Source organism: Acinonyx jubatus, chromosome C2 (genome assembly GCF_027475565.1).
Source record: "Acinonyx jubatus isolate Ajub_Pintada_27869175 chromosome C2, VMU_Ajub_asm_v1.0, whole genome shotgun sequence".
NCBI classification, from domain to species: Eukaryota; Metazoa; Chordata; class Mammalia; order Carnivora; family Felidae; genus Acinonyx; species Acinonyx jubatus.
In genome coordinates this window covers 126400309-126417781 of record NC_069384.1, presented here as the reverse complement: position 1 = coordinate 126417781, position 17473 = coordinate 126400309, and the positions used below count along the sequence as shown (strand labels likewise).

At 41.6% G+C, this 17473-nt stretch overlaps 1 long non-coding RNA gene and 1 pseudogene across 1 annotated transcript; one reads left to right on the top strand and one right to left on the bottom strand.

Annotated features, from left to right (window-relative positions):
- Positions 1–17473, bottom strand: part of LOC106987554 (60S ribosomal protein L7a-like) — a 40874-nt pseudogene that overhangs the window by 7799 nt on the left and 15602 nt on the right.
- Positions 1317–17270, top strand: LOC113599962 (uncharacterized). Its single transcript, XR_003420949.2, has 3 exons — positions 1317–2078; positions 3054–3226; positions 12609–17270. It is a non-coding gene; the product is annotated as an uncharacterized LOC113599962 (long non-coding RNA).

Genomic DNA, 17473 nt, shown 5'->3' with positions numbered 1-17473 from the left:
TGAAGCAGCAGGTAAGCTGCCTGGGATAAATCACACACACACAAGCACAGGTGTCCCTCTCCCTGTCACTGTCCCTAGACCACACACCAAGACCTATCATTTCCGGCTCTAACCCTTCCCAGGACCAGGGCAGAAGAGACCAACCCTGAGGTGAGCAAGGGGACAGGACGAGGATACAGGGTTTCTGGGGCTACACACACACACACACGAACATGGATATAACACATAATTATGTAACACACACAGATGCATAGGGTGACCCCAAGACCAGAGACGCCCAGATACTTAAGCACGTGATAACATTGTTTAATTTTCCATTGGGTCTCTTATCTGTGAACAAGGATGATAGTAAAAGGGTAATGTTGTCAGGATTATACATAAGGTATGTGGAACACTGCCTGGCCCAGACTGAGCACTCAGTTTTTGCTTGCTATGATTTATTACAGCTAGAAACCCTCACAGGACACAGACAGATATGGGAATACAAAGATACCCAGGGCCAGCAGGATCAGATCACAAGCACACACATAGCCCATGTCTGCCCCTAGACAGAACATGCAAATGCCTACCTATCCAAGGAAAGCCCACTGGTGGCCAGTCTGGTAGGGCTCACATGGCTTGGTCTTGGCCAAGTAAGGCCTGGTCTATTTCAGCCACAAGGCAGCAAAGGAAATGAAATTGTTCTGCACATTCAAATGAGCAGAGTTTTGAGATGGAGAGTGGATGGAGGCCAGGGAGAGAGGGACCGTGTGAGGAGAGGCAGGAATCTGGGCCTGAGAGGTCAAAAAGCCTGTTTTAAAGAGGGCAGTGGTGTATTTTAAGCTGTCTGATGGCTTGTCCTGCAGTGTAGACCCCACCCACCTTTGACTTGTCAGTGGAAGATGCTTTGTTAATAGCATCTGACGTGACAGGCGTTTGGGGATGATCAAAGAAAGGGGGCCGTGTCCCATTTCTGAGGTAATGCACCACTGGCCACAATCAGAGGCAAGAGACAAAAGAGGTGCAATTGCATGGGAGCAGGAAATTAGAGTCAGCAGACCGGGAGAGAGGGGAGAGACCCAAGGCCAATGGAAGATATCATCATCAGATGGGTGTCAGAGCCATTACAATGGCTGAGAGTTCAGGACCCTCCAGGTGGCCAGCCTCTGGATTATAAGCTGCCAGAAATATGAGCACTTACGTCCAACTCTCTTTAAAACAATATCCCCACCTGCTAAGGGAGGCTGGAGGGAGGGGTGCGGGAATTGTGTGGGTTTAGTAAGAGAAAGCTCAGTGAGAGTTGGGGGTGGGGCAGAGGAAAAGGTGCGTTGTGGTCAACTTGAAAGCAGTGTGGGTTATATCTCGAGGCATGTCCTCTAGGAACTTTGTCTGCAATTTATCAAGAGATTTCCTGTGATCCCACACTGGTTATATTTAAGAGGAGTCTGTGAGTGGCCCTCAGATGATTAGTACCTATCATCTTTCTTTTGAGGAAGAAGCTACTCTTTAAACTCTGTGATTGACGCACATGGACTCTGGACGTCTGGGGAGTTTAAGGAGGAGAGCAATTGCTTTTGAAGAAAAGGTGGCATCTGGGTAGCACAGGTGCAAGGTAGCTGGGGCTGCAAGGTGGCAGATGGTTTGGTCCTCTGAAGACAAATTAGGGAACCCAGAAGATGACAGATGGGCAGATGTTGGGTGATTGTGAAAGGAGTTTGCCCAGGTAAAACAGATTTTTTTTATTTGGGCTGAGCATAAGGATTTCACCACTATTTATTAACTGCCTTTCAAACTTTGCCCACAAACACAGTGGGAATCTCTTTGTGGCAGATTAGTTTGAAAAATATCTCCAGCAATAAAAAGAAGAGAAGGGAGAGGCCAGGCAGATCTATCATCCCTTACCTGCAATTCCAAAATGTAAAACAGCTCTGAAAACTTTTAAGTTTTTTTTTTTTTTAAGATTTTATTTTTCAGTAATCTCTACACCCAACATGGGGCTCGAACTCACAACCCTGAGATCAAGAGTCACAGGCTCTACCGACTGAACCAGCCAGGAGCACCTGAAAACTCATTTGGGGGCACTTGGGTGGCTCAGTAGGGTAAGCGTCCAACTTCAGCTCAGGTCATGATCTGGTGGTTCACAGGTTCAGGCCCCACATCGGGCTCTGTGCTGACACCTCGGAGCCTGGAGCCTGCTTCAGATTCTGTGTCTCCCCCTCTCTCTGCTCCTCCCCCACTCATACTCCCTCTGTCTCTCAAAAATAAAACATTACAAAAAATTTAAAAACTCATTTGGCAGCACAACCTGACCTGAGTTGATCTGAAGCTTTTTGTCATCTTTATCCCATGTAGTGGAACATTTGGTACAGAAATATTGATGCATTTGACTATTGAGTGCTGCCCCCAGACTCCACTGGGGTTTTACATAACACAGATAATATGCACTAGATTATCTATCTAAAGTCCAAAGACTTTTGGATTCTGAAATACATCGGGCCCCCAGGGTTTGTGGGTGGGTCCCACCCACCTCCAGGGACAACTGAGAATGAATGCTCTTGAAAGGCTGCCTGGTGGCAGGTCTCTGGGCAGTCTAGGCTTAAGTAAGAGACCAGAGATGCTCCAAGGGAAAGCTGCAGCTTTTTGTGTGGGTACACCTGGCAGGGAGGGAGCATGATGGTATACCTAGGTGGGGGGAGGGGGCAGGGGTACCCCTGTTGAGGGAGAGTGGGGGTATACCTGGGGAGAGAGAGAGAGTGGGGATGCACCTGGGAGGGAGGGAACAGGGTACACCTGGGGAGGAGGGATCAGAGAGTATAAATCCAGGCTGGTTCCACTGGACTTAGGATGTAAAATTAACAAAGAGGGAGAGAAGCCCTTAGGAAAGCCATTCTTTTGAATTAAATGATATGTTGAAATAGAGCTAATAAGGAAAGCTATTTTTGATGACAATTTTTTTAAAGGACCCATTCAAGTAGGCCCACCTGGAAAGCCACTCCCCCTCTTTTCAAAACACATTTCAGAAACCTGGGGTGTGACTTTGCTGTCACTTGACTCACTTTTCTTGTCTCCATCAGGTGAGTCCCAGTCCCATAGCCCCTGCAGTGTCCTTGCAGGGGGCCGGAGCTGGAGGATTGACATACATAGATTCATAGTCCCCATTCTTACGGAGGCGCTCCTGAGTTTCCCAGACAGCTGCAGCAGCCGCACAGCCTCGGAAGTATTGGTGTCACCCAGGACGCAGCACCAGGTAAGGAAAGGGGTGACTGCAAAGGAGGGGCCTTTGCAGTCAGAGGCCTTCGTTGGCTCAGACCCTCGGAGCAGCCTGATGAGCAAGGCTGCATAAGTAAATGAAGAAACACACACCCACAGAGTTCTCATAATAAAGGAAGAAACATTTCTGGGGAAATTTTTAAAGACAGAGTTTAATTCAAAAAGAAGTATCTTGTGTGGGGCTTAGGTAAAGAATCCTAAGTGACTTACATCTTTAAAAAATGGTTTTTAAGTTTATTTATTTATTTTGAGAGAGAGAGAGAGAGCATCTGTACTCGAGAGCATGCACATGGGGAAGGGGCAGAGAGAGAGGGAGAGAGAGAATCCCATGCTGACAGTGCGAAGTCCTCCCCAGGGCTTAATCCCATGCATGAACTGAACCATTAGATTGTGACCTGAGCCAAAACCGAGGGTCTGACGCTTAACTGACTGAGCCAACCAAATGCCCCGACTTGCATCTTTAATAATGGTTTTGTCATGGGCACAGAGGATTTTTAGTAAGTTTTTTGTTGATGTCACCAGCAATAGAAGACCTTAATGAGGCTCCAGATAGTGATTCTGTGGGGATGGGGCACTGTGAACATTCATTTGCGATACTTCCAAAAACAAAGAATGCCAAAAGCAGGCCACGCTAGGGTCTCCCACATAGGGCAGTGCTTGTTAGGTAGGAGAGGCTGAGGATCTGGTCGGGGGCTGGAGTCCTCTTCACAGATATGAAGAACTTCCCAAAGGAGAAGGAATCAAGGAGCCGGGAGGAATGGGCGAAGTCCCCACCTTCTCTCTGACTCCATTAAAGAAAGAATGGCACCTGATGATGGAATGGGCTGTGCTGGGGATTAGTGAGCTCCTCATCACTGAAGGTGCTTATGCAGAGGCTGGCTACTCCTGGACAGGCATGCTGCAGAGGGGGTTCACACATCAGATGGGGTATCAAAATAGACAAGTTATTCCCATCAGAAAAGACAGGAGAGAGAGGGTTTCCAAATCCCGGGGTGGAGTGGGTAGCAAATGACTGTTGTCTTTTGGAGCCGCTGATCTACCCTCCTCCCCCAAATCTCAGATGAGTGCAGCTGAAGCCAGTGGGCAAGCATGTCCCTCCAGCTGTTGGGGAGGACAGGTTGAGGACCTGATGCTCTCACCTGGGGTACTGGGAGCAACAACAAATATTTGGATGGTTGTAATGGACTAGAGAAATACTGGGCCAGAGCTTCCTGGGAGGATTTCAGCCCAGGAGGGCAAGCTGAGCTCAAGTGTGCAAAAAAGCAGACCTTCCAAGGTGGCTGTTCTTCTCTGTGTAAGCAGAACCCCAAACCCCCTGAAACCACCTCACGTGGTTATGGGGAAGCTTCTGGTTTGTAGGTGATAGAACACAAAAGACTGTGGGGTGAGCAAGTATTTAAAACCAGGAGATTGGGTGCCTAGGTGGCTCAGTTGGTAAGCAGCTGGCTCTTGATTTCGGCTCAAGTCATGATCTCACTGACAACACAGAGCCTGCTTGGGATCCTCTCTCTCCCTTTCTCTCTGCCCTTCCCTCGCTCATGTGTGCTCTCTCTCTCTATCAAAAATAAATAAACATTTGAAAAAAATAAATAAAATCAGGAGAAATGTGGAACTATCTAATTTATGTCTATCTCTCCTTGCCTGTCTCCATGCTCAGCACTACCCAACAGAACTTTCTGCAATGATGGAAATGTTCTTTGTTGTCCAATAAGATAGCCATGAGCCACAGGTGGCTATTAAACACTTGCAACATGGCTAGTGTGAATGAGGAACTGAATTCTTTCTTTTATTTAATTTTTAGTGATGTAATCTAAATAGCCACATGTAGCTAAAGTCCACTGTATTGTATAGAACGACAGTGGACTATTCTTTGAGAGCTGAAATTGAATTTTTAAAAATATTTGTATCTTCAGCCCCTTTTAGAATGCCCATAAGTAGATATTCAATAAATAAACAGTGAATGAAGATGAAGAAGTTCTGGAGTTTCTAGAGAGGGAATGGTTGAAATCCAAAGTCGAAAGGGCTATTTTTAGTAGATTAATGGAGACAGAAAAGCACAGAGAATTATCTGGATCGTCCGCAGTTCTGTTCTTCTCAATGGCCTTGGGAATTTCTGCCATTTTTACCCCAGTTCAAACCATTTTGATGAATGCATACAAATGTGTAACCACCACCAAAATCGAGCTGTAGAACATTTTCATCACCATAAAAAGCCCCCTTGTACCTGGCGCTGGTCTTGTGGGTGTACAGCCTTGCTCTCACATGGGGGTTTGTGCTTGGTGGGGCCCCACGCTCGCCTTATTGCTCTGCTGCTACTGCCTTGAAATTCTTAATTTTTGAATGAGGGGCACCCTGTTTTCATTTTGCAGTGGGCCCTGAAAATTCTGTAGCCTGTCCAGCTAGTACTTCTTTCAACCATACTGACCCCAGGCAGCCATGGATCTGCTTAGTTGCTGTAGGTTAAATATGTCCTTTTTAGAGTTTCATATAAAATGGACTCGTAAGTATGCGCTTCTTCGAGTCTGTTCTTTTAGTTAGAACAATGCTCTTGAGATTCGGTGTGTGTGTGTGTGTGTGTGTGTGTGTGTGTGTGTGGTTTGCAGTAGTTTGTACCTTTTTTATTGTTGAGTAGTATTCTAGTGTGTATATACCACATAAGTTTATCACTCATTTGTTGATGGACATTTAGGTTGTTTACAGTATTTGTCTCTTATGAACAGAGGTGTTATAAACTCGTGTGCACAAGTATTTGTGTGGACATAGATTTTCATTTCTCTTGGGTGAATACCTGGGGATGGGACTTCCGAATCATAGGATAAGTGTATGACTAACTTTCAGAAACTCTCAAATTGTTTTCCAGAGTGTTTGTACCAGTGAACATTCCTACCAGCAACGTATGAGTTACAGACACTCTCTGTTTCTTTTAGCACCTTGTATTGTCCATTTCTTAATTTGAGCCACTCTAATTGGTAGGTTGTAGGTCTTATTATGGTTTTACTCTGCATTTCCCTGGTATAATGATGTTGAACATTATTTCATGTGTTTTTAACCATTTATATATCTTCTTTTGTGGTTTCTGTCCAAGCTTTTGCCCATATTTGTTTGTTTTTTTACTGCAGAGTTTTAAAATATATTCTGGATATAGGCATTTTGTCAGATGCACGTGTATGTGTGTGTGTGTGTAGTAATCAGATATATTTTCTCCTATTCTGTGGATTGCCTTGTTATTTTAATAGTGTCTTTTATTTTTTTATTATTTTAAAGTATGTATGTACATATGTATGTATGTGTTTATTTATTTAGAGACAGTGGGAGAATCCCAGGCAGGCTCTGCGCAGAGCCTGATGTGGGACTCAAACCCACGAACCGTGAGTTTATGACCTGAGCTGAAACCATGAGTCAGATGCTTAATCAACTGAGTCCCCCATTGCCCCCTTAATAGTGTCTTTTAAAAATAGAAGTATTTTTAACTTTGATGAAGTCTAATTTAATATCTTTATCTTTCATGGTTTGTGCTTTTGGTATCCTGAGAAATTTTGCTTACCCCAAGATTATAAAAATTTGCTATTAAGTTTTCTTTTAGAAGTTTTATTCTTTACCTTTAGGTCTATGATACTTTTTGAGTCAATTTTTTGTGTATTGTATGAGATAAGAGTAAAGGTTCTTTGCTCTTCCACCTTCTCTCTGTTTCTCTCTCTCTTTCCTTACCATACCTGGTTGTTCCAGCACCATTCTTCCAAAATTCCCTTGCACCATTGAATCGCCTTTTCACTTCTGTCAAAAAACAATGGCCACATATGTGTGGATCCATTTCTGGATTCTCTGTTTGGAACACACTGATTTATGTGTTCAATCCTGATGCTAATACCACCTTGTCTTGATAATTATAATATTTAGTAAGTTTTGAAATCAGGTAGGATAAATACCCCATATTTGTTGTTTATAAAAATTGTAACAATTTTAGGCCCTTAGCAGTCCCATATAAATTATAGAGTCTCACACTGACTATAGATCAATCTGGGGAGAATGGATTTCTTAACAGTACTGAGTCTTCCAATTCATATGCTCCCTCTCCATTTATTTGGATCTTCCTCCATTTTTGTCAGTAATGTTTTGTAGTTCTCAGTGCATGAGTCTTGCATATTTTTGTGGTTAAATTTATTTCTAAATATATAACACTTTTTTGATGGTATTGTAAATGGTATTATAACATTTCTAATTGTTCATTGCTGCTATATAGAAGTAATAGAAATATTTGATTTTTGCATACTGACTTTGTATTGTGTGATCTAGAACTTATTTCTATTAGCATCTTTGTAGATTCACTGGGATTTTCTACACACACAATCCTGTTATCGGAGTATAAATACAGTTTTCTAAAATTTTTTGTTAATTTTGTATTGTGGCAAACTATACATAACATAAAATTTACCATTTTAATCATTATTGCGCATACAGTTTTGTGGCATTAAGTGCATTCACATTGTTGTACAACCATCACCACCCATCATCTCCAGAACTTTTTAATCTTGCTCAACTGAAACTCTATACACATTAAGCAATATAGTTTTACTTCTTACTTTCCAATCTGTATGCCTTTTATTTCTTTTGTCACTGGCTAGGATGTCCTGTACAATGCTGGACAGAAGTGGTGAGAGCTCACAAAAATGTGAGCTTGTCTCTGATCTTAAGTAGAAAGCAGTCCTTCTTTTACTGCAGGTTTTTCATTGATGCCAGTTGAGGCTTTCCTCTCTGTTCCTAGTTGGTTGAGTGCTTTCACCACAAATAGGTGTGGAATTCCATCAGATGTTTTTGTTTGTTTTTTTTGTCCATTTGTTTTTCATTTCCTGAGATGATCATGTAGTTTTTCTCTTTCATGCCATTAATGTGGTGAATTGTATTGGTTGATTTTCAAATGTCAGCTTTCCATTCTTGAGAGAAACCCTACTTGTTCATAATTCATTATCCATTTTAAATATTGCTGAACTCTCTTTGCTAACATTTTGTTAGATTTTTGCGTCTGTAGTTTTCTTTTCTTATAATAGCTTTGCCTGGTTTGGGTAACAAGGTAACACTGCCCTCATAAAGCAAGTTGGGAAATGTTCCTTTTTCTCTTTTATGAAAGAATTTATGTAGTACTAGTATTATTTCTTTCTGAGATGTTCAAAAGAATTAGTGATGCCATTAAGGCCTGGTGTTTTCTTTATGGGAAGAAGTTTTTTTTTTTTACAAATTCAATCTCTTTAGTAAGCATATGGCTAGTCAGATGTTTTATTTCTTCTTTTTCAGTTTTGGTAAATTGTATTTTTCAAATAATTTGTCTATTTCATTGACGTTCTCAAATTTACTACCATTGGGTTGTTCATGATATTCCCTTTTATCTTTTAATATCTGTAACATCTGTAGTGATGTGCCCTGTTTCACTCCTGATAGTGGCCATTTGTGTCTTTTGTCTTTTCTTCTTGATCAATCTAGCTAACAATTCATTAATTTTATTGATCTTTTAAAAAAACTAGAGGTTTTAAAAAATTATGTTCTTATTGTTAGTCCATTTTTACTTAATTTTATTCTTTGTGCTTTAGGTTTAATTTTATCTTCATTTTTTAGCTTTTTAAAGGGAAGCTTCGATAATTGATTTTAAACTTTTCTTATTTTCTAATGTAAGTATATAAAACCCCTAATTGTTCTCTAAGTACTGCTCTAGCTGCATTGCACAAATTTTGATATGTTTTCATCCACTTCAAAATATCCTCATGATTCCTTCTTTGACCCATAGATTACTAAGAAATTTTTTCTTTAATTTCCAAATATTTGGGGATTTTTTTTTTTTTGGTGTCGATGTCTAATTTAATTTTGAGTGGGCAGAGCACATATAATTCAATATTTGTATATGTTGATACTTGTTTATGGCCCAGAATATGGTCTATCTTGGTGAATGTGCCCTGTGCATTGGAAAAGAGTATGTGTTCTGTTGTTTTAGGTGGAGTGTTCCATAAATGTTAATGAGATCATGTTGGTTGATTATTGTTCAAATCTCCTATATATTAGCTGGCTTTCTGTCTACTTGCTGTATAAATTAATGAGAGGAGTGTTGGGATATCCAGCTATAATTGTGGATGAAGTCTATTTCTCATTCCAGTTCTGTTGTTTCATGTTTCATGCATTTTGAAATTTTGTTGTTAGGTATACAAATGTCTAGGATTGTTATGTCCTCTTTGTGAATTGACTCTTTTGTCATTATGAAATGTTCATATTTATCTTTGGTAATATTTTTATAACTACAGTCTACTTCATCTAGTGTAGAACTGTGTTAGCCTTTTAATTAGTGTTTGCATGGTGTGTGCTTTTCTATAAAAGATCTTTTCACTTTCACCTTTTCTGTGTCTTTATCATTAAAGTGGGTTTCTTAAAAATAGCATATAGTTGAGTCTGTTTTTTTAATTGAATTGATACTTTGTTTTATCTCCACTTTAGTTCTTAGCTATATGTCTGTCTTATTTTTTAATGGTTACAATAGGATTTAGAATGTATATATATACATTTCAATAATATATATAATTTCAGGTACAATATAGAACTTTATGACGACATACCTGAAGCCTCTAATCCTTTGTTCTATTGTTATCATACAGCTTCTGTTATAAATCCCCTAATATATTGTTACTATTTTTTTCTTTCAACAGTTAACTTTTGAATAAATTTCTTAAAGGAAAAAAATCTTACATATGTGTTCATTTATTTACTATTTCAGGTACATTTCATTCCCTTATGTAGGCACAAGATTCCGCAGAGACTTTTTCCTTTAGCCTGAAAAAGTTCTATTTATATTTCTAAAAATTTCCCATTTGTATTTTTAAGAAATATTATTTTGTACAATAGGTATGTTTATAATAAATTATTTCAGCTTTTGTTGTCTGAAAACATCTTTACTACACTTTCAGTTTTGAAGCATATTTTCACTTCTTACAGAATTCTAGATTAATTTGTTTTTCCTTTCAACATTTTAAAGATGTCACTCCATTGTCTTCTTGGTTGCATTTTTTTTTCTGATGATAAATCTATGATAATTCTCATTTTGTTTCCTTTATGTTGTATGTCTCTTTTTTTTTCTCTATCTGCCTTTAAGTTTTTCTCCTTATCTTTGGTTTCAGCTATATGCCCTCATATAGTTCGGTTTCTCCTTATCTATAGTTAGTTTTCTCCTTATCTTTGGTTTCAGCTGTATGCCCTCATGTAGTTTTATTTGTGTACACCCTTCTTGGGATTAGTTGAGTTTCTAATTAGATATGTGGTTTGAAAATGTTATCAAATTCAGAAACTTTTCAGATATTACTTCTGCAAATAATTTTCTGCTCCCCTTATGCATATGTTCAATTACTTGACATGTTTCCGTGGTTCACTCATGGTGTCCATGGTTCCAGGTTGTATTCATTTTTTTTTCTCTATGTGTCAACTTAGAGAATTTCTTTTGTTATATCTTCAAATTCATTTGCCTTTTCTTCTGTGGTGTTTATTCTCCTGGTAATTCCATCCACTAAACTTTTCATTTCAGATATTGTTTATTTTTTTATCCCTAGAGTTTCTGTTTTCTTTTATATATTCTGTTTTTTTTCTCTGTATTTCTATTTATATTAACGTATTTATAATACTGTTTTAAGACACCTGTTTGCTTATTTCAAAATCTTTGTCATTTCTGGGTATGTTTCTATTGACTGATTTTTTCTCCTAGTTATGGATCATGTTTGCCTGCATCTTTGTATGTCTAGAAATTTTTTGTTGGGTTCTAGGCATTGTGACAGTTATTTTTTTGAGGGGATGATTTTTGTTTTTCTCTTTAAAGAATATTGTACTTTGTTTTGGCATACACTTAAGGAATTTAAGCTCAATTTTTTGAAGGTTTGCTTTTAAGCTTTGTTAAAGCAGATCTAGAGTAGCTTTCACTTTGGGTATATTTTAGTGCTTCTACTAAGATCTAACACTTCTAGGTTACTGAGTGCTCCAGGTGTCCAATGAGATACTTCCTCTCTGGTTGGAGCTCTGCTATCTCACAGCTGTGTGTAAGCTTTAGAGGTTGTTCTGCACAGACTCCTAGTGCTTCTTTGCATAGCCTCTTGGAGTTTTACCCTGAGCATCCACAGAAGTTTTCAACAATAGACTCAATGAGACCTCTGTGTGGATTTCTGGAATTCTTTCTCTGCATAGTTCTTTCCTCTCCAGTACTCTGCCCAATGGATTCCAGCTGCTTCTGCCTCTCTGAACTCTGATCTTGGCTTAACTTGGCAAACTTGTAATGCTATGCTTGTGTTTTTTCTTTTGCACCACTGTCTGGAAAAGTGGCTCCTGGCAGAAAGCCAGGGCAATTGTAAGCCCTGATCATAGTCCTGTTTTGCTTGTTGTCCAGTATTTGGAAACAGCTGTTTCATATATTTTGTCCAATTTTCTCATGTTTTATGGTGGGAAGACAAGTCTGGTACTGGTTACTTTATCATGACTAGAAGGGAAAGATTTTTTTTTTTTAAAGATTACATTCTCAGCAGTGATGACTCTAAATATTTTTCATAGAGTCACATACCAAGGGACTTTGGGAACTGGAAAGAATTTCATAGAATCTGAGGTGTAGAGATCTAACAGTGGTAGCAGAAGTGGAAACAAGACCCAGGAAAAGGATCTCAGCAGAAAATCTGACAGTTCAGGCTAGAACAATTATAATTTCTGGTGTGTGGGCTAAGAATAGGATGGGAAAATAACTTAAGCATTTTCTTTTTTTATCTTTATTTATTTTTGAGAGACAGAGACAGAGTGTGAGCAGAGGAGCAGAGTGTGAGAGAGAGGGAGACACAGAATCTGAAGCAGGCTCCAGGCCCCGAGCTGTCAGCATAGAGCCTGACACGGGGCTCGAACTCCCAAACCATGAGATCATGACCTGAGCCGAAGTCAGATGCTCAACTGACTGAGCCACCAGGCGCCCCTAAGCATTTTCGATTTAAACATTATTTGCTTCTTTTTGAAGCAGGGAACCCAATATGAGATGGACCAGGGCCTTTTCTTCTAAGAACTGGAACTTAACCTTGGCTACCTGTTAGAATATCAAGAGAGCTTTTACAAATGCTGACACTTAGGCTGTACTGAAAAAATAAGTCAGTCTCTGGAGTGGGCCCAGACATCTGTATTTTTTAAAACTCCTTAGGTAATGGCAGTGTGTTGCCAAGGATGAAAATCACTGCTCCAAGGTTCTGCACAGCCAGCCTGGGGGCTGCAGATCTTTTTTTCCTTGGGAAGTTGTATCAAGTGCTCTCACTGTATCACTGTATCAGATGTGTATCTCACCTACTCATCACCACCTTCCTTTATTTTCCCAGGCATCTTCTCACCTTGCCCTTGTTCTACTCAGAATCTCTGGCAACTGTTCAAGGTCTTCTGCTTATACTTCCAGATGACAATCCTCCTTTGGGGTGATGAAAGAGGCCTGGGAAGTCCCTTCCTATTTACCGAGGAAGCATGGTCTTGTCTCCTGGGAATAGAATCCATAGCCTTTCTGTGATGGAAAGTGCCATGGGTCAGAGGTCCCACCGTGCCACCAACTCTCAGAGTGACAGGGGTCAGTTGCTTCTTTTGTATGCACCCAATTTCCCCACCTGTAAAATTAAGGGACCGAGATGCATAGTCCTCTGTCTCTGATAGTCTGGACAAGTGAAGGCAGCCTTGTGTTCCTTTGAGAAGGCTCCAAAACTAAGCTCTAGACTTCTCCTCAAAGATGTGTAATGTCTGCTTGGTGTTGCCTCTAACCTCCCCCCACCTGAGTGTGCCCAACTATGACGAACAAGTTGGAAATGGAGAACTTTGGTGCTGAGAAGATGTCAGGTAGATTGTTAGATGTATAACAAAGTATGCAGTGGAATTAGACATTAGCAGGGCTTTTTATTTTCCTTTAAAGCTGATAAAAATGACTACTTTGAAAGGGCCATGTTATGGGCAGACTAAATGTATATTTTGAAAGAGACCACTCAGTACTTCCACTTGTCATATGGGAAGAGAAAGACCTTCTTTCTCTGGGCTGAGGGTGTTGTGTGTCATGGAGATTCCTGGGGATTGGGTCAGGTGAGGGTGGACAGCCAGATGAAGGATGCCCCAAGAGGACCCTATCTTTGGAAGATACCTGGGAACCAGGAGAAATGAGCATCACAAGGGATTCTGCAGAAAGGCTGAGCCTGGGAGCTCTCTGAGGAGATGTGTGGAGCAGCAGTGGAGGAGAGATTCCTGCTCGTGGAAAAAGGGGCCGATGGGAGAGCCAGGTCTTCAGGCAGAGGACCCCACAGCAGTGCTCTGGCAGGGCTCAGCCCAGCCACCAGTAGAGAGATGCCCTCACAAAGACACTGGGCAGAGCCAGCAGCACTGCTGTGGCCAAAGACGAGTGAGGAGCCTGTCTGGAAGCTTGTCTGAAGCCTGGCTCCAGAGCCCACGAAGGATGGCACTTGGGAACACCCTACAAACATCAGGGAGCAGACCTTCAGAGAGAGACCGGATTCCCTGCATTGAGAGGGCAAGGGCTGGGGTAGAACAGGAAGTGGTCCTTCCTTTACAACTAGAGGGCTGGCAAGACTGGAGTCGTGAGAGCTGCTCCTCATAGCATTTACTCTGCAGCACACAGAGATACTGCGCAGAACAGGGCAAAGAGCCGATTACAAGAGCAAAATGTACAGGATCAGTACTTCTGGTATATTTACGGAACTGCTGCTGTGGTTATCATCATTGCTAATGATCCATCATGGGAATGTTTTCATGACCTGTGGCCCAATTTACATGGATCCTTTTGTTGACTTCTGCTTCATAACTAGGATACCATTGTCCAAGCCTGTCTTTCACATTTGTTGGGCCCAGGCCAACAGTGCAAATGGAGGCCAACATACTTAAATATTATAAATTCAGCTAACAGCAGTGTGAATTATTTAGTATTGCAAAATGCTCCTTAGCCACCATACATATGCAACTGGTATGAATGCAGCACTAATTAGTGACAGCACCTGGAACACACATGGGATCACAAAGAGAAGCAAAAAGTGGATGCTCAGCACTAGTGGGAAATTATATTCTGTTGTGCAAGAATCTATTGTATTCATGCTCTCTGAGAGCAAGGATTGGGTAAATCCATTGTGTTTCTTTATCTCAGCACACTGCCCACCTCCCAAGCTGCCTGCCTTTAGCCATCAGTAATCACCTTTGTTTTGAGACTACAGAACAAAGGGTTTGGAATTGTTTGCGGGGGCAGGGGGCTCTCAGTGGTGCTCATCAAGAAGGTAGATGTTTACTTAGGTTTTGTGCTTGTAATGTGTAGGGTGCTCAAAAGCATGGAGTCACTTTGTTGGGTCAGCATTATTTTATTTCATTTTATTTCAGTTTTGACTTTAGATACAGAAATTTTAGTTCAACATACTCCTCGGTTCATGGTACAACGCAAACTTCAGTGTGTCCAAGGGCCTCTTAATACTGAATGTGAAATTCAGAGTTAGTTTTTCAGAGAACTATCAAATTAGCCTAAATGCACTGCTAAGATGATGGTTTGCATCTATTTAGAGAAATTCGACTTAAAATTAATTTAAGACAGACTCAGTTTAACTCTTAGATTTTTTTTTTTGTCGAAACAGGTTTCAGGTTTTTTCTTTAATATCAGATAATAAGTGATTGAGGATCAGAAGGATCAATACCACTGGATGTAGATAAGTGTGTATAGAGGCAGGTGTCTAGGTCCCCATGAGGAAAATACAGGGAACCAAGGAAAAGGTGCCAGACTTGTGGGCTGGGCTGCCTGTGTGTGCAGAGCATGTGGCACAGCTCATCCTTCATCCCCATCACTGGCTTGACCATTGTGGCTATCCTGGCAGTCAGCCACTTCTGGTCTCCCTGGCCAGCATGCATGGGCCTTCCAATCCCTGTGTTTCCTGCCCCCAGCTGTCCATTCAGCCATTGTAGCTAGGCACCATTTGAGCCTTGACAGGGTTTCTGGTATCCCCTCAAACCCCAGGGGCCTGCATGCCCTGTGTGCCCACCTCCCCAATCTTATCCCTACTGTCTTTCCTGGAGGCCAAGGCCCTGCTTGTGGAAGTTCTCCCTTGGCTGTCAACTGCAGCAGTGGAGAATGTCCCTACGAGTGAGAGCACTACCACAAGCTGGCCTTGGGTGGCAGCCATGGGAGTGTGCAGCTCACCTTCCCTTCAGGAGGGAGGCAGTCGATAGGAGCTTCCAGCTGTAGCGCCCTCTGGATCTGTGTCTGTGTTTGAACCATGGCCATACTTTCCCAGGCAGCAACAACCAATGACTATGTCCAGTGGAGGCACTAGGACCTGACAATATCTGTCCAGTGCAGGACTCCTCTAATGACCAATCTGTGTTCTAGAGCTCCCAATTAGGCTGGCCAAGATTATCCTGGGGCTGTACAGCTCTGAGGCTCTTTCTATTTAATTTTCCTTCCACTCATCTCCTTTCACAGTGATCAGAAATGCACTGTGGTCTGAAGGCTCTCGCTGCCAACTCCTGTTCATTCCTGCCTGTTCTCCTTCACAGTCATCTCCCCAAGTGAATCTCTTGCACTGCCAACTCTATCCCAACATCTGCTTCCTGGAGGATCTGAACAGACATAACTTGTGAGAAAGTCTGTGTTAGAGAAACCATATGTGGCTTTTCAGCTGTTGGCAGAGAAGGAGAAAAATGCTTTAAGGGAAGGGTGAGCCAACAGTGGCCTTCGCAGAACCACTTGCCTATAAGAACATGGCTTGAACAGAAAATAAAATGGAGAAAATGTGGGGGCCCCTTGATTTCTGTGCTTTCCTGGGTGTAGACTCTTTTCTGTACAAAGTATAGGAAGTTTGGGATCCAGGTCTCATACTCATCTCCTTCCTTTGCCATCATCCTCTTCCTCTCCATCCTCCCCACCACCTGCAAGGGCTTTCAACAGGTGGGGTGCAACAGGGAAGAAACTGGCACTGAGGCCCTCTTTTCATTTGGCCAACCTTCCTACATATAAATTTATATGTGTTGTTAATTTCTTGTGCAAATATCTCTTAATTGTCTGGCTTCCTCTATAGAATGTAAGCCCTATAAGCAAAGGGACCCTGTCTATCCCATTTTCAGCATTGATTCCCTAGAACCAAAAAATAGTGTCTGAAACATAACAGCTACTCAGTAATATTGGTTGGTGAATAAATGAGTGAGTGAATGGAGGGTGGACCATATTTTTGTGCTTCCAGCAGCTAAAAAAGCAAACCAAGAAATTAAATGTGTCTCAATAGTTTAGTATGCTAGCCAAAAATTAGATCTCCCATGGCCACCTTTCTAATGCATATGGTCCCTGGGGTGTATCTATTCACGCCCTTACTCCATCACTGAGCAATCTCTCTCTCCCAAATAGTGGCCCCACTGCTGGAGATGCCATTCTTGTATTCAAGATGCTTTAAAAAAATTCCTTGTAAGAAGCCTGTTCCCCAACCCCCTGTACTCAGACTTCCCCAGAATGCTAAAGCCAGTTCTGTCTGTGTTGGCCAACATGTTTAGGGTGCCCTGCAATTGCTCCCAACTCAGGAAAGCATGTTAGATGACATTCCACAGGGTGCTCCTCCCATCTTCTTTCATTTAAATAATTACAAGTCTCTTCTCCTGAAAGAAGTTCCCCATGGGGCAAAGTCCTTTGGAAGGTGATCCAAGCCTGGCTTTGCTGATGTGCACTCAGACTTTAAAAACCATCCTCTATCAATTATCTCAGGCACTGGAGATGCCAATAAGTAATTATTTGTCTAAACCAAGAGGAAAAACAATAGATACACTCAAGAGTTGAGTTTCACTCAAGACTCACTGGGCTTTCAGAGTGGAGGAGGGAAGGCTCTGTGTATGCTTATCTTCACCAAGGACCAAAGGAGACAATGGGTTGAAAGGGCAGTGAGTCCCAATGACTGCTGAGCAGTAGCTCCTTTTTTATTTTTATTATTATTTTTTAATGTTTATTTACTTTTGAGAGAGAGAGAGAGAGACAGAGACAGAGACAGAGACAGAGCGTGAGTGGTGGAGGGGCAGAGAGAGAGGGAGACAGAATCAGAAGCTGGCTCCAGGCCCTGAGCTGTCAGCACGGAGCCCATCGTGGGGCTTGAACTCACAAACTGCGAGATCATGACCTGAGCTGAAGTCAGATGCTTAACCGACTGAACCACCCAGGTGCCCCACTAGTAGCTCCTTTTTT